This window comes from Gavialis gangeticus, unplaced genomic scaffold (genome assembly GCF_001723915.1).
Source record: "Gavialis gangeticus isolate Ggan-Ray unplaced genomic scaffold, GavGan_comp1, whole genome shotgun sequence".
Lineage (NCBI taxonomy): Eukaryota > Metazoa > Chordata > Crocodylia > Gavialidae > Gavialis > Gavialis gangeticus.
Window position 1 is genome coordinate 107947336 of NW_017729025.1, and position 20698 is coordinate 107968033.

Consider the following 20698-nt stretch of genomic DNA (forward strand, 5'->3'; position numbering starts at 1 on the left):
TGCTTGAAGACTGCATCTTAGACCACATATTGTAGCTGGAATGTGGCTCCGGCTGGACAGGCTCTGGTTTTAAGTGGCAAGCACTGCCTCCCTTTTTTTGTGTGCGTGTGTGGGTTTTTTTGACCCCTGGATATCCAGGTCTTAACAAGCCCCTCCCTCCAATCCTGCACTGCTCCATTGCAGTTAGGAGAACAGCTGAACGTGCAGTATGTGTTTGCAGAGCCACATAGCCCACAACCGTGCTCATCTGGACACAGCCATGGATACTAAGGTGATAAGGTCCAGATTGTCAGTGCCTTCTTCAGACTTTTAAAAAGCTTCAAAATACTTTTATACACAGTGCTATAGCAAGTTGGGGATGAGCGGTGTGACTGCTCCAGGTGCCGAAGTGAAGGGGCACCAACAGAAGCTGCCCAGCTGAGGCAGGGTAAGGGACAGAGCCGTGAGCAGCTCATTTTGGACTAATAAATCCCAGATTATGTCCACAGAGAACAGCTTCATTTTAGAGCTCTCTCCCAGACATTATTGGTGATGTTTCCTTGTTTGTGATTCTGTTAGGGAAGAATCTTTCTCTTACAAGAGACTCAGGGATCTCCTAAGCAGCCTTGTCTGCATGACATAATCCTCTGGGCTGAACTGGGATTGGTGACAGCATATGTTTTGCATATCCACTCAAGGACATCTCTTCATCTGGAGCCCAGCCTTACTACCCAGCTTTCACAGGTTCCATATTAAAGAGAAACTATGGCTTGAGGATTTGGTACATTGGTTACCAGGTCTGTTAATAATCACATACAGGTTTCTCACCTTTTTAACTTCAGGCTTTAAAAAAAAAATGGAAGAAAGAAAATTTTTTTTTCCCTCTCTTTCTGCTAAAACAATGTTGTTTTTTCTGCATTAAGAGAGAGAAAGAGTAAAGAAATTGGCACAACATTCACAAACATTATTTACACCCAAGCCTCTTCAAGATAGAAATTACAATGAAGTAAATGACAAAATGAAGGCACTGATTTATGACAAAGCAATTTAACACATTACACTTAGGAAGTATTAGCATCTTATGAGAAACTAAAATCAAGTGAGCTTTTGGAAGAGGGGTTGCTGTGAGCTAGAGCAATACACATTGCTGTATGAGCAGAAAATAAAAACAACAGAAGCCATATTTCTTATTTCTGTATCTGTTAGATGGCATATTTTCCTGAATAGCCAGCAAAGAGGGGAGGAAATGAGTCAGGATTGATGCCATGTTTCTCTTCTGTGTTTCAGGCCCCTGCCAGACATCCAAGTAAAGGCACCACAGTATCTGATGCATGGTCCTCACAGTTGCACTTCCTATCATGCCACACATACGTGGCAGGAGGTGTGATTGTGGGATCAAGCACCAGATCCTATCATGCCTTATTGCTAGTGCCAGGGGAGCCTGGGATCATAATCCCAGGCTCCCCATGCACCACCAAATAGCATCTGGGAGCCTTATCAGCTGATTCAGGCTCCTAGCCATAGGGGCACATCCTGTGCCAGGGAGTCCCAGCCTGGCCACACATTCAGTCATTGGCGACACATAGGGGGTGCACATGGGTGCATGTGCACCCCCTGAGCTTGGCAGTGCACCCCCTGCAAAAAGGTGCTGCTGAAACTGCCAGTGGTGCCTGCAGATGGTAGCCACTTGCCACCCCCACCCCCTCAACCGTCAACACTACTGGTGGCATCTTTGGGCAGTCCCCAGTCACTGCTGGCTGCTGCGATGCTGCCAGCGGCATCTACAGGTGGTTGCTGATCACCTGTCAAAGCTCGCCACCCCCGGTGCCACCAACAGCGCTGCTGCCACCTGCGGGAGCTTGCTGTGTCCCCTCCTGCCCCACCTCCGTGAGCACTTGGTGTTCATGCATTCATCTGATGATGTGATAGAAACCAGCCACAAACCTAATGTCCATTTTTTGTGTAATAACTTTGCAGCTTCTTCCTTGTTTTACCACATAATTCACTGCATGAACATGTGGCCAGGTAACAGCTTAAGACATGATAAACATCTTAAGTGTAACATGTGCTGGAACCATGTGAATTTTGAATAAATAACTAGCAAATCTAATAACTTATGGCCTTGAATTTAAACACATATTTCTTTTTTTTAGCTCAAGACTTGAAGTCACACTGACAAGTGATTGAAAATTTACAGTGTATTGTTCATACGTATGTCTATTTTACAATTAAAACAGTGTAAGGAAAGTTTACTCTTAGGCACCAGCTATGCAATGTGAGTATGAAATCTGAGGGCATATCTAGATGAGTGCAGATGTTTGATTGCCAGGGGACAAGTAAAAGTGATACACCTTGCGTCGCAGTTACTTGGCCCCGGGGAACACCCATGCCACACGCATTTTGGCTTCAAGTTACCCTGGGGGCGGTAAGGGAGGCTAGGATCATCACTATCTGGCCCCAGAAGCCTTAACTGGTGTCCTGGGGGCCTCCCAGGGCTGCAAAAGTGGCAATCCTGCCATGTAGGCACAGCCCAGCTCTGAGCGGCCTGGCTCTGCTTTTCAGCAGCGTGCGCTGCTCCAGTTTTTCTTCCAAGGTATTTTTGACCCCTGGATATCCAGGGGCCCAAAAAAACCTACACAAAAAAAGCAAACTAGAGCAGAACATGCACAGACAGCGTTCCCTTGCAGCACAAAAAATGCCTGACTGTGTGGTATGTGGTGCTGCAGACATGTTTATGGTGCCACATATCGCACAGCTGTGCTTGTTTGGACACAGAGTCAAACTTGGTTCTTTTATTCCGCAGTACAAATTATACTTTCAGCAATACTTCTGCAAACATGTTATCTTCAGTAGATTTGCACAAGCATCACCAATTGGGAAATCTTTAGAAGTCTTCAGTGGCGTTGGTTTTCTCCAAACCTAAAGCAAGTTAGACGCATTCAGTGTTTCCTAGGTATAAGATTATCTGAACTTCTCTCTTTCCTAATAGAAGGGATTGTCTTGCAACACACTCATCTGAGCTGGTGGTCCCACTACGGATAAAATGAGAGAAAGAGGACGTGAATGACACAATTATTTTATGCACCCAAATGGCAGTTTGAATCTTACTCCATGTTCAGTACAGCTACTGGACATGCACACTAGGCTGCTCTCTGACTGGGAGTGGATACTGGATACAAAACATAGGAAAGTCCCTTCCTCCTGAAGCTAACACCTGCTAGTCGTAGGTTTTTGCTGGGTAGAATTTTGTGACTTACGCTTGCCCAGCATATGCATGTGCAAAGCTGTGCGTCTGCCTGGCAGTCGTGCAACTGACTGCATGTGTTCAGTAGCCATATGGGTGTCCATGCTGCAAATGAACTTTTAGCACAAACAATGCATAAGGCCTTAGTTATGTGGGTGTATGAGTGTCATCTGGGCTTGGAAAGTAAAAAAGTTTCCAAAATGCTCTCATCCGTGGTCCCACAGAGATTACTTGTGATCGATAAGAAGAAGGCTATTTTTTTCTAATGCAGCCCCCTCTGATGTGGGTATATTTTGATATCTTTGGGGCATGGATCAAGAAAAGACCAAGACTACATGGGGCTCAGCAATGTTGTGGAGGCATAGACACAATGAAAAATCTCCTGGACTTTTGCGTACTACAAGGCATCTGCACATTTAGGGCTTCATCCCACCACCTAATCTGTGGCTATGGGAAATTCAGGGAGAAGAGCTGAGAAAGACCCATCGTAGAATTTACTTTCCCTTAACACAATGGCTTTTAAAACCGAAGGAAAAATGTGTCCTGAATCAGGCCCTTTTTGCTTTTTGCTGGTGTACAACAAAGAGTTTAACTCGTTTTCTTTTTCGCAGTGTGTTGGCTTTACAGGGTTAATAAAAGTAAATCCTAGTGACATTTGTTTTAGCAAATAAATTCAGCTTATCTGTACACATACATAGAGCACAGCTACAGAATGGGTTTCATTTTGTAACTGATCTATAAGGCTGCTAAATTAAATACCTTCTATTGTCAATTTTCCAGCTTTATGGAAAAGATTCTGTTGGTGTAATGGGGCCCCCTACCCCATTACTGAAGGAGAGAGGGAGCTGGGATTACCTGGATGGTTCCAGCCTCCTGGAAAAAATCATAGCGACAGAGACCCCTTTAACCAAATGGCCACCTGTCCCAGGTGCAGCCAGCACAGTGTGTCTAATGATTGACAGGCCTGGGGTGGAAGTAGTAGGTCAGATGACCCAGAGAGGGGCTTCAAGGCATATAAGGCCAGGGCCTAATGCAAGGTGGGCAGGCTGACCCTGCAGACTACAAGGAGTGGTGCTCAGGCAGGTGAGGGGCATGACTGGCCAAAGAGGAAGGATGCTAGACTGCAGAAAAGCTGCAAGGATGCCCCTATATGATGAGGCAAAAAGAATAAGCATTTTGGGCCTGGTGCTGTAGCTTTTTGCCACAGTGTGGGGTTGACCCAGGAGCAAAGGCTTTTTGTTTTGGAGCACATGCTCACAATTTTCTTTTCTGTGAAATCTGGACTGGAAGACTACAGTATGGCTCTAGAGGAGGAGGAGATCACCAAGGAGGGTGCCAAGAGCACCCCAGGTCCTAAAACCTTCAACGGGGTGGGGGGAGTGCTGTTATCAGCAGAAGGACTGTGATGTCAGACAGTAAAAATGGTGAGAGGCACAAGCCCAGAGCCTGCAAAGTGCAAACTTGGGGCCAAGGGGCCCAGAGCTCACAAAAGGTGCAGCTGGACCTGGGGCCCTGAGAACCTAGGGTCCTGGGACAGTGGACCTCAGGCAGAGGGGCCCAGCCAGAATAAAGTGGGCCAAGGCCAGGGGGCCTCAACCCAGTCAAGAACCCAAGACCTGAAGCAAAACCCCTGTGCCCTCTATAGGGAACTTCCCTGTGCAACTATAACAGGAAAGTGTGGCAGGCAAGACAACAGGGTGGGACCCTGAGAACCAAAGGGGGAGAGGAAGGCAGGAACCAGGTAGCCATCCCAGTGCTGGACCTGCTACATTTGGGAATATTTCATGTTACAGGAATGTCCTTGAATGTAAATAGCAAATAAACATTGCTAAAAATATGAATGCATCTAACTTGAGCTAAACTACAGGAGAAAATGGTATTTGGTACAATCCTGTGAACTGCCCATTACTTTTCAGGGAAGACTTTAGCATTCTCAGTCCAATATTTAATAGAGAGAAGACCATACACGTTAGTGGATACTCTCAATCATGGAGACTTCCTGAAACCAAAGTTTTCCCTTTGGTTTTTGCTTGTTTGTAGTTTTGTTTTGTTTTGGTTTTGTGCCTTTAAGAAAAATTGCTGCTTAAAATATGTGCAATACTACAGCTCATATAGACAATATTAGCTAACTAATTAATTAGTCATTTTCCCACTAATGGCTTTTCCATTGTTTCATGAAATAGAGATTTTCCATTCTTGGGTTATTCTATGCTCCCCCTGCACCAGCAAGAAGCAAGCTCCCATGGCTTGAAGCCCTATGAATCCCAACTAAACCCCCCTAGAGCTAGAAGATCACCACAGGTTAACCCCCTCACCACCCCCAGCCCTGGGGGTATATGAAATCCCTGGAGCCAGAGGATTACCATAGGGCGATTCTCCCCCCACTTCAAGGAGTTTGGGAAATCTGTAACGTGTAGAGGGGGCCTTAGAAAATGAATAAACAAAACGTGTCTATTGTATCCAAGAAGATCATAGAAAATAGATAAAGCTGACTGAAAGAAACATGAATTTTGTAAAGGTTTTGATTGAAAGCTGTTCATAATTTTATAGAGCCTTACAAACATTCTATTTATTTTAAGCCACAGTGCTTTCCAATCATTTATGTTTTGTTTTGGGATTGGGATTCAAAGAAACACAACTCCTTAATTAAAATGGCAACACAAAGTTTCAGTCCATTTAATAGTGAAACCAGGTGGACAATTATTTCTCACATGGTTTGATACAAAAGCTCCAAAACCATCATAGAAGTATTCCAAAGGGAGGCAAAGACTTAAATATTCTTACACTTAAGTAGAGCTTTTGTCAAGTCTAATCTATATTTCAGACAAACTCCATCTGTTTTTGTATTCATTTGTAATATAGGTGATTAAACTGAATTAATTATACATTCTTGCTTGTATTCCATCATTCATTAAGGTGCTTGAGAGAGAAACTTGTGTATCTTGATAAGACAACCAAGAGGGAGAAATATTTAAGTAATTAAATCTACACTGAAATGAAAGAGGCAAATAATTTGAAGCTTTTGTGTCAAAATAGCCAGTGATGTGACAGGTTATTAATTATGTATATTAGGGTACTTTCTAAGAAGCAACCAAAAATGGGACTCCATTATGTTAGGCACTGTGAAAATAAAAAGTAGCATACAGTTCATGCCCTGAAGAGCTTACACTAAAATAGACAACATGGATACCTGATGGGTGAAGCAATCAGTATAAATACATAAGCCAAGGGAACAATATCATGACAGCAAATGTCATGTTGCTACCAGAATACTGTAGATAGATGGTAGGTTTAATTATGAAGGAATAATTGGAAGGGAAAAGGCAAAGGGAACAGGAAAGGGTAGTGAGTGGTATAGGGCATATATATGGGTAAGAAGGGCAGGTACAGAATGAAGGTGAATGAAAAAAGACTGAGGGAGTAGGGGAGGAAAAATTGCAAGACCCAAGGTAGGACAGGGCTGATATATTCCAACTAAGATTGTAAAACGTTTTCTGAAATTCAGAGGGCTCCTAACTGGATAACTTCTGAAGCTTCTCCTTCTGGTTGGAGGTTCTGTGGGGTTTTTTTACCCTGCCTCATCCCTGAAAGGGAATGCTTAGTAAAAGGAATGGATAGTGTCCCCTGCGCCATAATTGCCCAGGATAGTATGAGTTTTCACCTGCTTGAGAACAGCACATACAATAACTTGAGCCAGGTATAGACGTTACACTTTTACTCATCTAAGAGATCAGAATCAATTCTAAACTCATATCCATACAGATGTTTGGCACACATTGACCAGTCTAAAAATGGCAGAATCAGGTCAAAGATAGAGCTGGTTCAAGGTATACTAAAATCAAATTGATATAGGTTAGACCAGTGCATTGAACTTCTGTACTAGTTCCCCTACTGATCCAAGTTACATCACTGTTCTCTGGCTTCCCAGCTTCCTTTGCAGACCTCTGCAAGTCCCCTGTTGCAGGGAGGTGCGTGAGCACTCAGCCAATGTTCAGCCACTCCCACTGAGTGCCCAGAAGGCCTCACCGATGAGTTCTCCCAGAGCTGAACCAGTACAGACCCTCTTCCCAGCCCTGCCTCCTGCCTCCAGCCATGTCAGCCACAAGCAGGCAGCAGGGGGAAGGGGAGCATCTATGTCCCCTGCACAAGCCCCAAGACCAGGGCACCTTAGTCCCCAGACCATGCCATTACATCTTGTCATGAAGCACTCACAATGTACACACAGACTTGACACTGAGTCCAGAAGAACCCCCGTACTCAGGCACAGCTGCACAGACCCCGAACCCTAGCTCCTGCACACCCAGCTACAGATCAGCATGCCCCTGCACTCAGGCATAGCCCTACAAACCCTGGTCCTGGCTTCTACATACCCAACCAGAGACCCCTGTGCCCCCACACATGGCCACAGCCTCATAGACCCCAACCCTGGCACCCACATACCCAACCAGGGACCTGTGGGTTGGGGTGCCAGGGGGCAGAACACTGGGACTAGGCCTGCACAAAGGCAACCCTGTGACCTCCATGGCTTAACCACTGTCAGCACGTACCTGGGCCATGGGCACCTGGGGTGCTGCAAGACTTTTTTGGCCCACAGCTCCAGGGTCCCAGAATGGAAAATTTGGGGGACACTGAGCATCCAAGCTGGGGTAAGTAGGTGGATGCCCCTGCAAACTTCAGGAGCAGGTGAGGTGCAGCCAGTTGCCTCTGTGCTGCAGATAGAAGATATTGGAAATTTCCCAGCCAGATTGTAGGGCACTGCCAGAATCACAGGGTGTCTGTTGGAAGCCTCTGGAAAGTTTAAGGTGTGGGGGTGCCCTGATCAATGGAATCCTGGTCACTTTGGACAAGTTAGATCAATTCCTCCTCAGGCTTTTTGAAAGCCTCAGTCAGAAGTGATCAAAACTTAGCTAGAGGAGCAAGAAGAATAACTAGGAGGGGTTGATCAGGGCACTAGACACAGTCTTACACAAAGTGCTAGTATGGCCCTCCTTGTCTTGGCATGTGCAGCCCTGTCATAGGACCCAGGCTGGTACAACCCCATGCCCAGCATTGTATCTGAGAGGGAAGAGGTTGGAATGACTCCCCCCATCCAAGGCTTTGCCATAGGAGGCATAGCCCTGAACCTGAGAGGAGGAAACAGGAAACCAGGAGCAGCAATCTAAGCCCGGGCTGCCATGAACAACTTGTGCCTCCTGAGGCTTGGGTGGGCATGGCAGCTGCCCACAGGCAGCAGCAATGATGGCGGTGGAGGCAAGACAGTGATAAGTGGGGACCGCCCGCAGGTGGCTGCAGTGACGGCGGCGGCAAGGGGGGCTGCTGCCTAAGTGAGCCCCAATAAGTAAGACTCCACTCCCCCTCAACTCCCTTGCTCCCACTTTCCAGTGGTCTTTATAATCCCTCCCCCCATCTCTGCCCTACATGCTAAAAGAGCTTGCTACACCTCTGAGGAAGGTGAAAGCAGTGTCAAAAGTTCCTGTGCTTACTAACAACAGATTTGGATTTGGCTAGTTGTTTATGTGGAAATAAATAAACTGCAGGTTCAAAAGCATTGTGCTAAATCTGTTGTGATGGTAACTGTTTACACTTCACCTTAGATTCATTTTATATTTCCTTTTGCATGTACCCCTTAAGTGACGGATTTGACGTCCTGCACTTCACTCCATATGGAACTGATCAGAGTGCACACTCTTGGCCTGACCCACCTGCTTTCCCACCTGTGATAACTTCCCATGCGCAACTTCATTTGGCTCCCCAAAGCCTTTGCACTCCAGGGACTTGTGACTAGCAAGATGATTAAAGTGGCTCAAAAAAAGCATCTTCACAACAGAGTAATATTTATTCTTTCACCCAAAGTTCAAAGTATACAGAGTAAAGATAAAAGCCTGCATCTTACACCTTAATTTTTATTTGCCAGCTAACACCTCTCTCTTTCTGGGGGAAACAATCTACACTGCTCACAGCATGCTCACTCTCTCTAATTCCTTGCAGGCCTTGCTGTCAGCCTGGGCAGTGTCTCCACCCAGTCACTCTCTCTCCTTACTTTTTTCTAGGTTGAAAAAGTATCCAAGTGTTTTTCTAGGATGAAAAAGTATCCCCATCCAAGTGTTTTAGCATTATTTGACCTCTCTCTTCTCAGCCCTAGCCTAATGATTACCTCTTCATGGACATGAACCTGGATATTGTATCCACTGGGATGCTTCCTTTTTGGCCATGCTTAAGTTTTCCTGCTTGATTTCAGTTTAGAAACCCCTTTTGATCTAACTGCATACCAAATAACATATATTAAAAAACACACAGAGGCATGCAGCATTTTCAGAACAAATACCAATATTTCCCATTTTATTAAGCTTGCCCATCACAACATCAGGTGTTTTTAAATCTCTAAAAAAGGAATAAATAAAATATTTATGTTGCACTCTGAGTGAAGATCCAGGATGCTTGATAATTCATTTGAATTTTGTCCATTCCTAATTGAAAAGCCAGGCCTACTGCAAGAGTTTTGATTGTTACATCGTTAGACGAATTAATGTCCCACAGACTTGGAATTGTTGTTTTATTAAATGGGAGCATCTCTAATGTAAACATGCTGCTAGTATTTTTTTAATTTTAAAAATTCACATGACTCATCTCACAGTCAACATCCCCACTCATCTGAAAATTGTTTATCACTAAGTAAACATCATATTTTTTCTTCAGCAAGGCAGTTTTACTGAGGGTGAAGATTTGCTGCCTCTAAATGAAAGTGATAAACTGTTCATACAAAAACTGAAGCAGCATGTCTTAGAACTTCATTTTCAATAAATAGAACTTACATCCCCTTAGTGAGATGAATACGCTTTTTGCTTTATTGCCTTTTGACAAAGTTGTAGATACAAATAGGCATTTGCTGAGGCAGCAGAATTGTTTGCAGTGCTAAGTTTCTAAGGTGTGTTATACTGCAGTTGGTACAATGCACACAAAAAGATCTAATAGTCTTTTCTCAAATCAAACGTACATTTTTATGTAAAATGTTCAAATGAGCGTATATGCGTGGGCAATCCTTACAAACTCTAATTATATGCTAAAGCCATGTTAATTTGTCATAAAATTGTGATGTGATTCTTTCTTACTGATTTTCATTAGCATGATAATTGTTTATAAACATAATCTCCCACTTTATAACCCAAGGGTGGGCAATTATTTCAGCTAGTGGGACACTTAATGAGTTTTGGTGAGCTGTGGAGGGCTGCACACATCAAATCTTTCAGAAGATATCATTTTAACAAATTAGAGATAACAAACAAATCATATACTAAAAATCAAACATCTACTATAATATATTCGAATTTTATTTTATACAATATTTTTTCTCCTGATCTTTTTTTTTTAATAGCAATTGAATAATAGCTCAAAATAAAGCCTTAATCTTGTATTTTGTATATGTAGGGGGTGTGGAGTATGTGTGACAGGGCATAGGGGTGTGGAGTTTGTTGGGGTGTCTGGGGGCTGGGGGGTAAATGAGTACATGTGTGTGGATGATGCCTGCATGCTAAGTCCTAGGACCTGGCCAAGGGTGAGGGGAGGGATGGAGGGAAAAGCAGAGGGTGCTCACCTGGGTGATGTGGGGCAGGTGCAAGTGTCCACCCCTTCACCCACTTGGCTGCCTTCCACACACTCTTGCAGGCAGTGAAGTGGGTGGGGGGTGGACTGCACCTGCACCACATCACCCAGGTGAGCTCTGCTGCATGCATCCCCTGCCTCTCCCTCCCTCCCTCCCCTCACCCCCAGCCAGCTCCCAGGACATAGCATGCGGGCATCCCCCTCACATGCACTATTCAACCCTTTCACCTTCCCACACACACCCTACCACCTGGCTGCAGCTTCTCCCCTGCCTGTCTGGGCATGTGGTGCCCAGCACACACCCCCATGGCCGCAGTCACTTCCCTGCACTACTTGCTGCCTGGAAGAGAACAGCAGTGGCATGAGAAGCAGGAGGAGGAGTTACTGGTGGTGGGGGGAGCCAAGAAATACCCGAGCAGCTACAGCAGCAGTGAGAGCATTCCTGCCAGGAAGCTTTGTGCGCTGGTCAGGGCTGGGGCTGGGGTAGTGCCAGTGGAAGGTTTGGGGCAGGTGTGGATAGTAGTTCATCATGGCCTGCCCCAAGCAGGAGTGGGCAGGGCTCAGCCCCATGCACAGTGGTGCTGCAGCAGCCATATACTGAATACAATCTATTGGCAGGCCAGATGTGGCCTGTGGGCCATATTTTGCCTACCTCTGTTATGACTTCACTTCTCAAGCTCTTTCTCTATAGCATCCAGGTCTGTCACTGTCAGAGACAGAATACTGAGCTGGATGGACCATTGGCATATCTACATGCCACTGAAATAGTTGGCATAGCTGCATGTTCATTAATACACAGTAGTTACTGCACATTTAGTTTAGTACTTACTTAATGAAATTCTAACTGAATATGCAGTAATTACAGTTACTGTGCAGTAGCGCCAGGAAATGGTTTTTATGTGACCGTTAGTGTGCAGTGTTATTAGGCTACTGTGCATTAAGCGTCTCATGTAGACACACCAAATATGACACTTGTTATATTCTTATGTTCACCTTGCCAAGTTAAATTTTAAAAACAACGAAACCATTACCATTTAGCACTAATGCAAGCATTTCTATTTACATTTGATTTTATAAACTTTTTAATATGTTATGAGCCAATGCCATAGTGATAGTAAGTCTTTCTACATGAAAAACCCTATAAAATAAAATAGAAAATGGAATTAATTATTTGTTGTTTAAACCATCCCTAGAATCAGATATACTATTATATTATGTCTATAGCATTCTATAAGATAGTTTAAAATATGGAAATTATACTGAACTGTATAATATTCTCTATGCTTTTGAGTAATTTCTGCAGGTATCTGAAGGCTTGATTCTTATTAAAAAATAAAGAAAAAAAATAATTGTAATTACCAATGAAAGGAAGGGTGCTGACGACATAGAGAGTAACAGTTATTTCTGTTCAGAATAGACAGGCTATGCAAAGACTTCAGAGCATTTTCCTTGACTAGTGTCCACTATACTTAGCAAAAGTACAGCATCAATATAGAAGGCTTTATAATTAATCAAAATGTGTGGATGATACTTCTGTTTGTACACTTTAAAGGAGAGAAAAAATACAGGAAGTAAAGAAATTTTAGGCAGTACAGAAACTTTAGGCAGTTTCAACTGATAACATAGAGCAGTGGTAAGCAACCTTTTTTAGACTAAAGGTTGTTTACCACCCATCATGTGATTCAAGACACCCAGAAAACGTTAGCTTTTACCTTTCACTCATTTCTTGACTATATAAAAATAATAGAGAAATTCAGCCTTGCAAAGAACACAGAAAGATCACAACAGGTCAGAATGTTTTTGACACTGTGGGTACATCTACAAGTGGCCATACGACACCTTTGTTACTGTGCCATCATTTAATACTGTGTTACTGTGCCATCATTTAGTACTTCCTTTTGGCACAATAACAGCCCATACTGCACCATGCTGGCCAGGCACGGTTATTTTTGGCCACTGTGTTGCTGTAGCAATGCACTATAACGAGGGAATGCATTGCTACGGTAATGTAGCAGCAGCATCATGGTTTTTGCCAATGGACACTATAGTGCCATAGTGTGTCACTACAGCGCCATAGCATATTGTGTAGATGCACCCTGTGGGCTCCTATTTTAAATGTCTGGGTTAATCTTGTGAATCATGTGTAGATGTTTGTACACCTAATAATGCTAGTCCTGCCTGTAAATCCGTTCTCTCTCTCCTCCCCTTTCCACTCTCTGTATACCCTCGTGGCATTGGCATGATAATATATCTCTTTGTAACTGAAATGAAAAGAACCAGAACACTAATTATCCAGTCTCTGAAACATCATTATGTACCCTAATGAAGATGATATTGAAATTCTCGTGTCTCTTCAAGACTAATGATTCTCATCAGAAACTAATAACTCAAAACTAAGGGCACTAGTATGTTTTAGAGTTCACACCATTCAGCTCTGTGCTGAGCCATCTTTGCTTCAGACAAACCTGCAACGTGTTAACAAGATGGATTGTGCATCAAGAGTCTCCTCTTTTGTCAAGCCTCAACATTAAACCCTTCTTTTTCTGTCACTATCAAATGATTATCAAATGCAGTTGATTATTCAACTGACAAATATACTGTATTTGTCACTTATGCTTAAGAATGATAATGAAGTTCTAACAGGAGCTATCCCATTCACTCTTAATTACAGCATACTTGTCTGCTTGTATGCATGGTAACATAACGCAATCACAAAGACCCTACTTCAGCAGTGCTAGAATGTGCATATATTATTTAGCAGAGCTTGATTAGGTTCTGCAGTCTAACTCTTATTGTCCAACCCATGTTGTTATTTCAATCAGCTTTTAGAGAAGGCTTAGATGAAAATAATGGATTTGATAATTCCTGAGGAGACCTCCCTGCAATTGAGAGAGAGGAAAACTACAAAATAGAGTAATGATTATTTGTTGCTTTAGAAACACAGAAATGTATATATGTGTGTGTGTGTGTGTGTATGTGTGTGTATTTTTTTCATTTACATTCTTTCCTTTCATTCATACATTTCATTAACACTCACCAAACTAGTTAAAATTCATGACATTCATTCCCAGTCACAAAGTTTTGGTGTTATGTCTGTCCATTCTATCCTTCCCCTCTTTCTAAACCCATACCTCCTTGAAGTCATCCATGAATTTAACCTAGTACTGATATGTACTGATAATAACAGTTGGTATAATCAGTTCACTTTTTATTTTCAACTGTATTAAAATGTTCTTCTATGGAACACTATGTTTCTGAGACAGATAAGTACAGGAAGACATTTCTGACCACCTTAACAGATAAGTTCTATGGTTTGCTTTATATAATCATGCCTGGGGATTGTGTCATCTGGGAACCCATCATTTTAGCTTATTATATGACCTTGGGCTAGTAATTTCACAATTCCCTCTCTCTTCCTCCATTTGTAAAGTGAAGGTGAAAATGGTCTCTTCTGTAATGTTCTTTGAGATCTCTAGCATATATCGTACTGTATAAATCTTGGGGAGGACCCTACACCAGAATTTTCTCTTGAACTGCAAAATACCATCGAATCCCACATTGGCTTCTGAAAAAACTACTTCCACTTATCCCCCACTCTCCTAATCCAGGAACTTTCTATATCAGTGGTTCCCAAACTCTTACAGATTGCACACCACCAATTTAAAATGATACAACCTTAAGTACCACCAGCAAATTTTTCAGTTCAACCTTACATACCACCAGCAAATTTTTGTCATATAAAGTAATTATCATAAATTTGTTAATGCGTACCATTGACAGGCTGTCTGCGTACCACTGGTGATACGCATAGCACAGATTGGGAACCACTGTTCTATATACTTCCAAAATCCATAAACAAGGTAAGCCTGGCATATCTATCATATCCAACAATGGTACTCTCACTGAAGAGCTCTCAGGATTCATAGAAACTATCCTAAAATTACTTGTCACTTAAAGAGCACATTTTCTAGAAGATGCAACAGACTTCCTTAGCATAATCCAGAACATCAACTGAAAGCAATACTTGCAACCATGGATGTCACCAGCCTGTAGACTACCATCCCAAACCATAAAAACACAGCTGCCTACCTGAAGTACCTACAAGAACATGAAATACATTCAGATTTGGAACATGTTGCACAAATCATCCACTTCATCCGCATCCACTGCAACTTCACTTTCAATGATTGACACTTGGCCCTTCAATATGCCAAACTCCTCATGACCCTCCTGGAGGAAAACATTCTAAAAAGCTTCATGAAAGGTATTTTCATCATGTGGATTGAACACCTAGAATCAATTATGGACTTCCACCTCAAGTTTACCAGCCATTAACCCATTATCAAAATTTCTCTGGAACACTCCTAAAATAATATCAACTTTTTAGATACCATAATCTACATCCAGGATGGCACCATAAAAATCACCATATACAAAAAAACCACAGGCCACCATATTTATGTCCACAAGACCAGCAAGCATTCCAAGTCCACCAAAAAAGCTGTAATATACAGGCAGGTGCTCAGATACTACCACAACTACTCAGAGAAGAATATTTGTGATGCCAACCTGGCCAGCCTGCATTCGTCTTTATATAAGGACACTCCAGTAGAGAAATATAGGGCATATTACAGGGGAGTATATATTTGAAAGAATTATCCAAATACCCTGCAGTAAACCTGCTACAATACAAAAAGAAACCCCCTCTGATTGTATACCCTTGGTGACCCTACACTGGAACCAATCAGATTCATATAACACAAATCTAGCCTTCTTGAACATTGTGACAGTACATCCAATATTTCACTGACAGTTATTTCCACAACTGAGTAAATATTCATCTGACTTAATGTTTTCACAACTGAGTTAATGTTTCCGGCTAGAGTTACAAAGGAGTCTGCAGGGCTGTGAAATAGGAACTACATTACTACAAGCAACTAACAGGCAGCAGAATTGTAGAAAAAAGGATAACTTGATTTGTGGAACCATTAAAGACCCTTAAAAAGAAAAGAGAATCATTAACACCTGTGAAATGAAAAGATGAGAAGAAATCAGGAAGTCAACCAACTCCTTCAGTGCTGCCTGAACAGAAATGCTACAATCAGCGTCCGGCTTTCAACTTTGGGTGGACCAGAAATCGAAGTGGGAAAGATTGACACACCACTGCAACCTCCCTTGATCCATTTGCCTTAGCAAGAAATGCTTAATCTATCAAAACTTCTCCATTCCTACTATACTCAACATCTCCCATAACAAAATCATCAGAATCTATAGATCCTATATATGCTTTTCTTAAAATGGGATATACCTGATCCAATTCACCAAATGTCCTCATGGGGAGTGTCCACATGAGTGCACACATGTTTTTTCCTGGGGACAAATATTAGCAGCACAACATGTGCCGCTGCTACTTGTCCCCAGGGAACCCCCATGCACTCACATTCTGGCACAAGGCAACTTACCCTGGTTGGCCCCAAAATCCTTACCTAGGGACTTAGAGGCCTCATCCCTGCCCCCAGAGTCCTCCACTTCACCTGTGACTGTTGGCACTGTTTTGGAGAAGCAGGAAAGGCAGGGGAATCCACCTGCCCCACCGTTGCTGCCACCATTGCCACCAAAGGTGGTAGTGGTGGTGTTGGCAGAATGCAGGCTGTCACAGAGGTGTTCCTTTTTTCCCTCCACCTTATGTGAACAATATAGGGGTTGTAAATCACTCTACCTGTTGATTACGTTAAAATGATCCCTGCCAGAAGCCAGTTTTGTCCCAAAATCATAAATGGTCTTAGAAAAGTAAGTTGATTAGTTTTTTGAATGCAACAGATTGCATGAAAAATATTTGAGAGGCAGGATAATCCCATGTGTGTCTACAAGAGCCCACACTCCCAAGTTTATTACCTGGCTGTTTATCACACATGGCAAATTCTACAACCATAAAACCAGATAAGTTGGATATCAGATCCTGCTCCCTGACTCATCAGAAGACAGGAAATCAAAGCAGTCAACAGACATCAGAACAGATATCGTTGCTTTCCTGTGAAACAATCATGAAAAATATATATGGCACAACTAATCAGAAAATGAAAACCACTGTTTATGTTGTAAACAAAATGAAAAACATTCTCCAGGCTTTTCTCGGTACTCAAATAACCTCATGTTGTTTCTGTTTTTAAGCCTAAAAAAGTTTCTTATTCTGAACAATAAAAATTATTTAAGGCAATGCCATATACCTTAGGAAAGTATTACTAAAAAATACAAATTATATTTTTAACATCGGACACTGGTTCAAATCCAACCGAGGTCTCTCCAAAATGACAAATACAACCCCATGCTAAGGCTGCTTAACAGCCTGTGTGAAATGTGCTTTATATTCTTTTTACTTGCAAAAATACATTTAATATGTTTACAATAAAATGTTATGAGATATTGGCAAACTAGTCATAAATCCTACTAATCTAATCAGCCATTTTAATCACCCTTTTTATTTATTTCTTAATCCACACCCTTTAAAATCTTTGAAGGATAGATAGGTATTTCAGTATGCACTGAATGCTCACGCAGATTTGGGTTGACAAAAGGGATGCTGAATTTGGTGGTCGCAATCTAGCCCCTAATGGTAGGTCCAGATTTTCTCCTTAAGGGACCAAAGTTAGGTACATAAGTACTTCTAGGTACCTAGCTGAAAGCAACCTATGTCTTAGAGTTGCCAAGAATAGTTATCTTCCATTGACCTCACTGGATAGTGTGGGTATTCAACACTGCATAAAATATAATGACTTCTTACTTAGGTACCTAACAAAGGATTTGTGTTCTTAACATTAGGAACCTAAATCTGAACATATCCACATGATAAAAGCATTATCACAACAGTTTTAATTAGCTGCAAATATCAGCCTATATATGAGTGACTGCATGCTCATCAAGGTAGAGTATATTTTTACCACTATTATTTGCTACTTCAGATGAGAATTAAAGTACAGAAGACAGCAATTTCACTTTGCATGTCATTTTGATAAATGACCTCCATACCAATGGGTCAGTCCCTCACAGTTGAATCATCTCTTAAACAATAAAATTCACTTTTTTAAAAATTTAAAATAATCCCCAAAATATAATCTCCAGTGAACGCTCACACCTTAATCTACTTAGACCATTTTGACACAATTGAACATATAATTATTCATTTACCTCTGTTTTACATTTGTTTCAATCAAATGATGTACTTGATGTTATACTAAAAAAATGGTATAACGGTCATTGATGATTTTGACCCGGCATGTGGAAAAATGTTGACTTTGTTTTTCACACAGAATGGGACCTTCCAGATCATTGAGTCCATTCCCCTTCACTTACAGACAACCATTTCTCTTTATTTGTATTTTCCTTCCCCTTTTTTTCAGCAATTTTATTAGATATCAGGCATTATAAGATTGTCTTATATTTATCTGACTATAAGCCCAGTGAAATCAGCTAGTGTTCTTCTTGCTTAAGGACATCTGAATTGGACTTGTGGGGCACCTATACATGTGTGGGATGTCTACTCTGATGTGTGCTAATTAGCACATGTCAGAGCAGTCTTGATTAATAAAGTCTGCTGGAGAGTGCTAATTAGCATGGTCTAGCACCCTCTGTGTCAAATGTATTCAGCACCCCCACACTTCAAAATGGCAATGGGGGTGCTTTAAAGCTCACTGAATGATCTTTAGTTAAAGCATCCCCACCACCATTTTGAAGCATGGGATTCTGCATTCATGTGACACTGTGGATGCTTTAACAACTCCTAGAACGACTCTAATTAAAGTGCCCTCCACTCTGGAGCATGTGTATAGAAACCATAATCTCTCACTACCCAGTTTCTTAGGCTTATAATATTCTCTTGTGAAAGTTCAGAAAAATTACCAGTAAAGGAGAGGAAAAGACAACATCAAAATCAAGCTATTGTGATTTTTTTTGTAATATTCAAATGGCTGTGACTTCTTGATAAATTGCAGTTTCCTCTCTACAACTGGCAAAGTTGGCATGACTAAGTAAATGTGTTAACACATCATGTTTTAAATTCAGTTCAACATCCTCCTATAGGCTTGTTAATTTTTTTTAAGAATTGCTGATCAACAAAGTGTCCCGAAATACTGATACCTGATTAATGATCTTGTTAATAAACTAATCTAAATGCATGCTTGTGGGCATCTTCCAAAGAGAGGGAGGTTTTTAGAAGCTAGCAGAAATGGTGGGGAGGGGAGAGGAAACAGCACAGTTAATGAATAATAGATGTATTTGCTAGCTTATAGCTAAGGTCTTTTGCTTGCAGTGATGTGTTTTGATAGCTGTAAATAGCAGGAATTTGCAGCTGAAAGATACTCCCTACATAAGATACTTCACCATTATGCAATTGTGACAGATTGTTAAATCACCTGATATCAAAATCAGTAAATACTATCTCACCTTAAGGTCAGCAGTTAGAACAATTGTCTAATGATTTTCCTAGAGATGTCTAATGATTTTCCTACATATTCTTCAAATCCACCCAAATTAAATCTCCAAGCATGTGTCAAGATTATTTAGCAGAGGTTGGATTTCTCCTGGAACAAACCCTCTCATCCTGGGACCCTACATATTGGCAAACCCACCGTCCCACCTTAAGTATCTGTGAAGCATGCAAATTAACACTTTGCCTCAGGACAATAGCAGCTAATTTGAATCAACTGCAGGTAAACTGCTTGTGCCTGTTTTCATGAGAGTCACAGCTTAGGACAATCTGCCATGGAATTAAACCCAATGTTGTTGGGGGTTTTTAAGCCTAAACGGACTCTTCATCTCTTTCAAACCTTTCATTTTCACAAGCTATGAGTGGGTCTGAAAACCTTCTACACAGCATATTAACATTGAATTACTACAGAAACATCAGTGATGTTTAATAAAGTTTCTTTTTTAAACTCAAACTTGATTTTCATGTAATCTTTCCTTTCTCACATCTTATACATAACGTGTACCCTGGTGTTATGTTCCTGTGACTTCTCAGATTTATTGGATATAGATAGAGTTACCAGACAACCTGGTTTTCCCAGATATGTCCTCATTTTGAGTCCTCAGATCTCCATCCGGGAACTTTTTTGAAATCTGAACCAATGTCCGGGATTTTGCTTTGCTCTGATGGGGGGAGCAGAGGAAGAGTGATTGGAGCCACTTGCATCTGCACATGCACACATATGTAGCCAGCGTAAAGCCAGGCAGTGTGGTGGGAGAGACCCCAGCAGATGGAAGCAGATAAGTCTATAAGGGACAGGGGTTGGAGGCTAGAGCCTGGGGGCTCTCTGGGGGGTTGTGTGTGTGTGAGGGGGGTGGGTACCTGGTGGCACTGGGGGGTGGTGGCTGGGCTCTGGGGCTGGGGCTGCAGCAGGACAGAGGGGGCAGGGGGGGAGTGCCTGCCCATCCAGCAGGGGAAGGGAGCAGTGGGAGCTTTGAGGCAGAGGGGAGCTCCATGGCTAGGCCAGAGACACAGGGGCCAGTGACTGTGCTCATGAGGGTGGGGTGGCCAGAAGATCCTGCCCAGTAGAAAGGGGGAGAGGGGCCATAGGCAGGCCACCTGAAGCAGCATGGTGCTGGAACCCCAGCCCAGGGTGAGGGGGGAGTACCACAGGCCTCCCCTCCTCTTCCCTCCCACCTGCACAGGGGCCAAACTCACTCCACTGCCACTGCATGAATCAGAGCCACCACATTCTGGCCCATTTGGTTCAGGGGCATCTGGGGCACCCTCCAGCAGGGCTGAGGGGAGCAGGGGGCTGTGGGTCAGGTATGAGGGGCACTGCCAGGGCTGGAAGGTGTGGCTTGGGAGTGAGGGAAAATGAGGGAGGCAGGGGACTGTGGGTCAGGAGTGCAGCA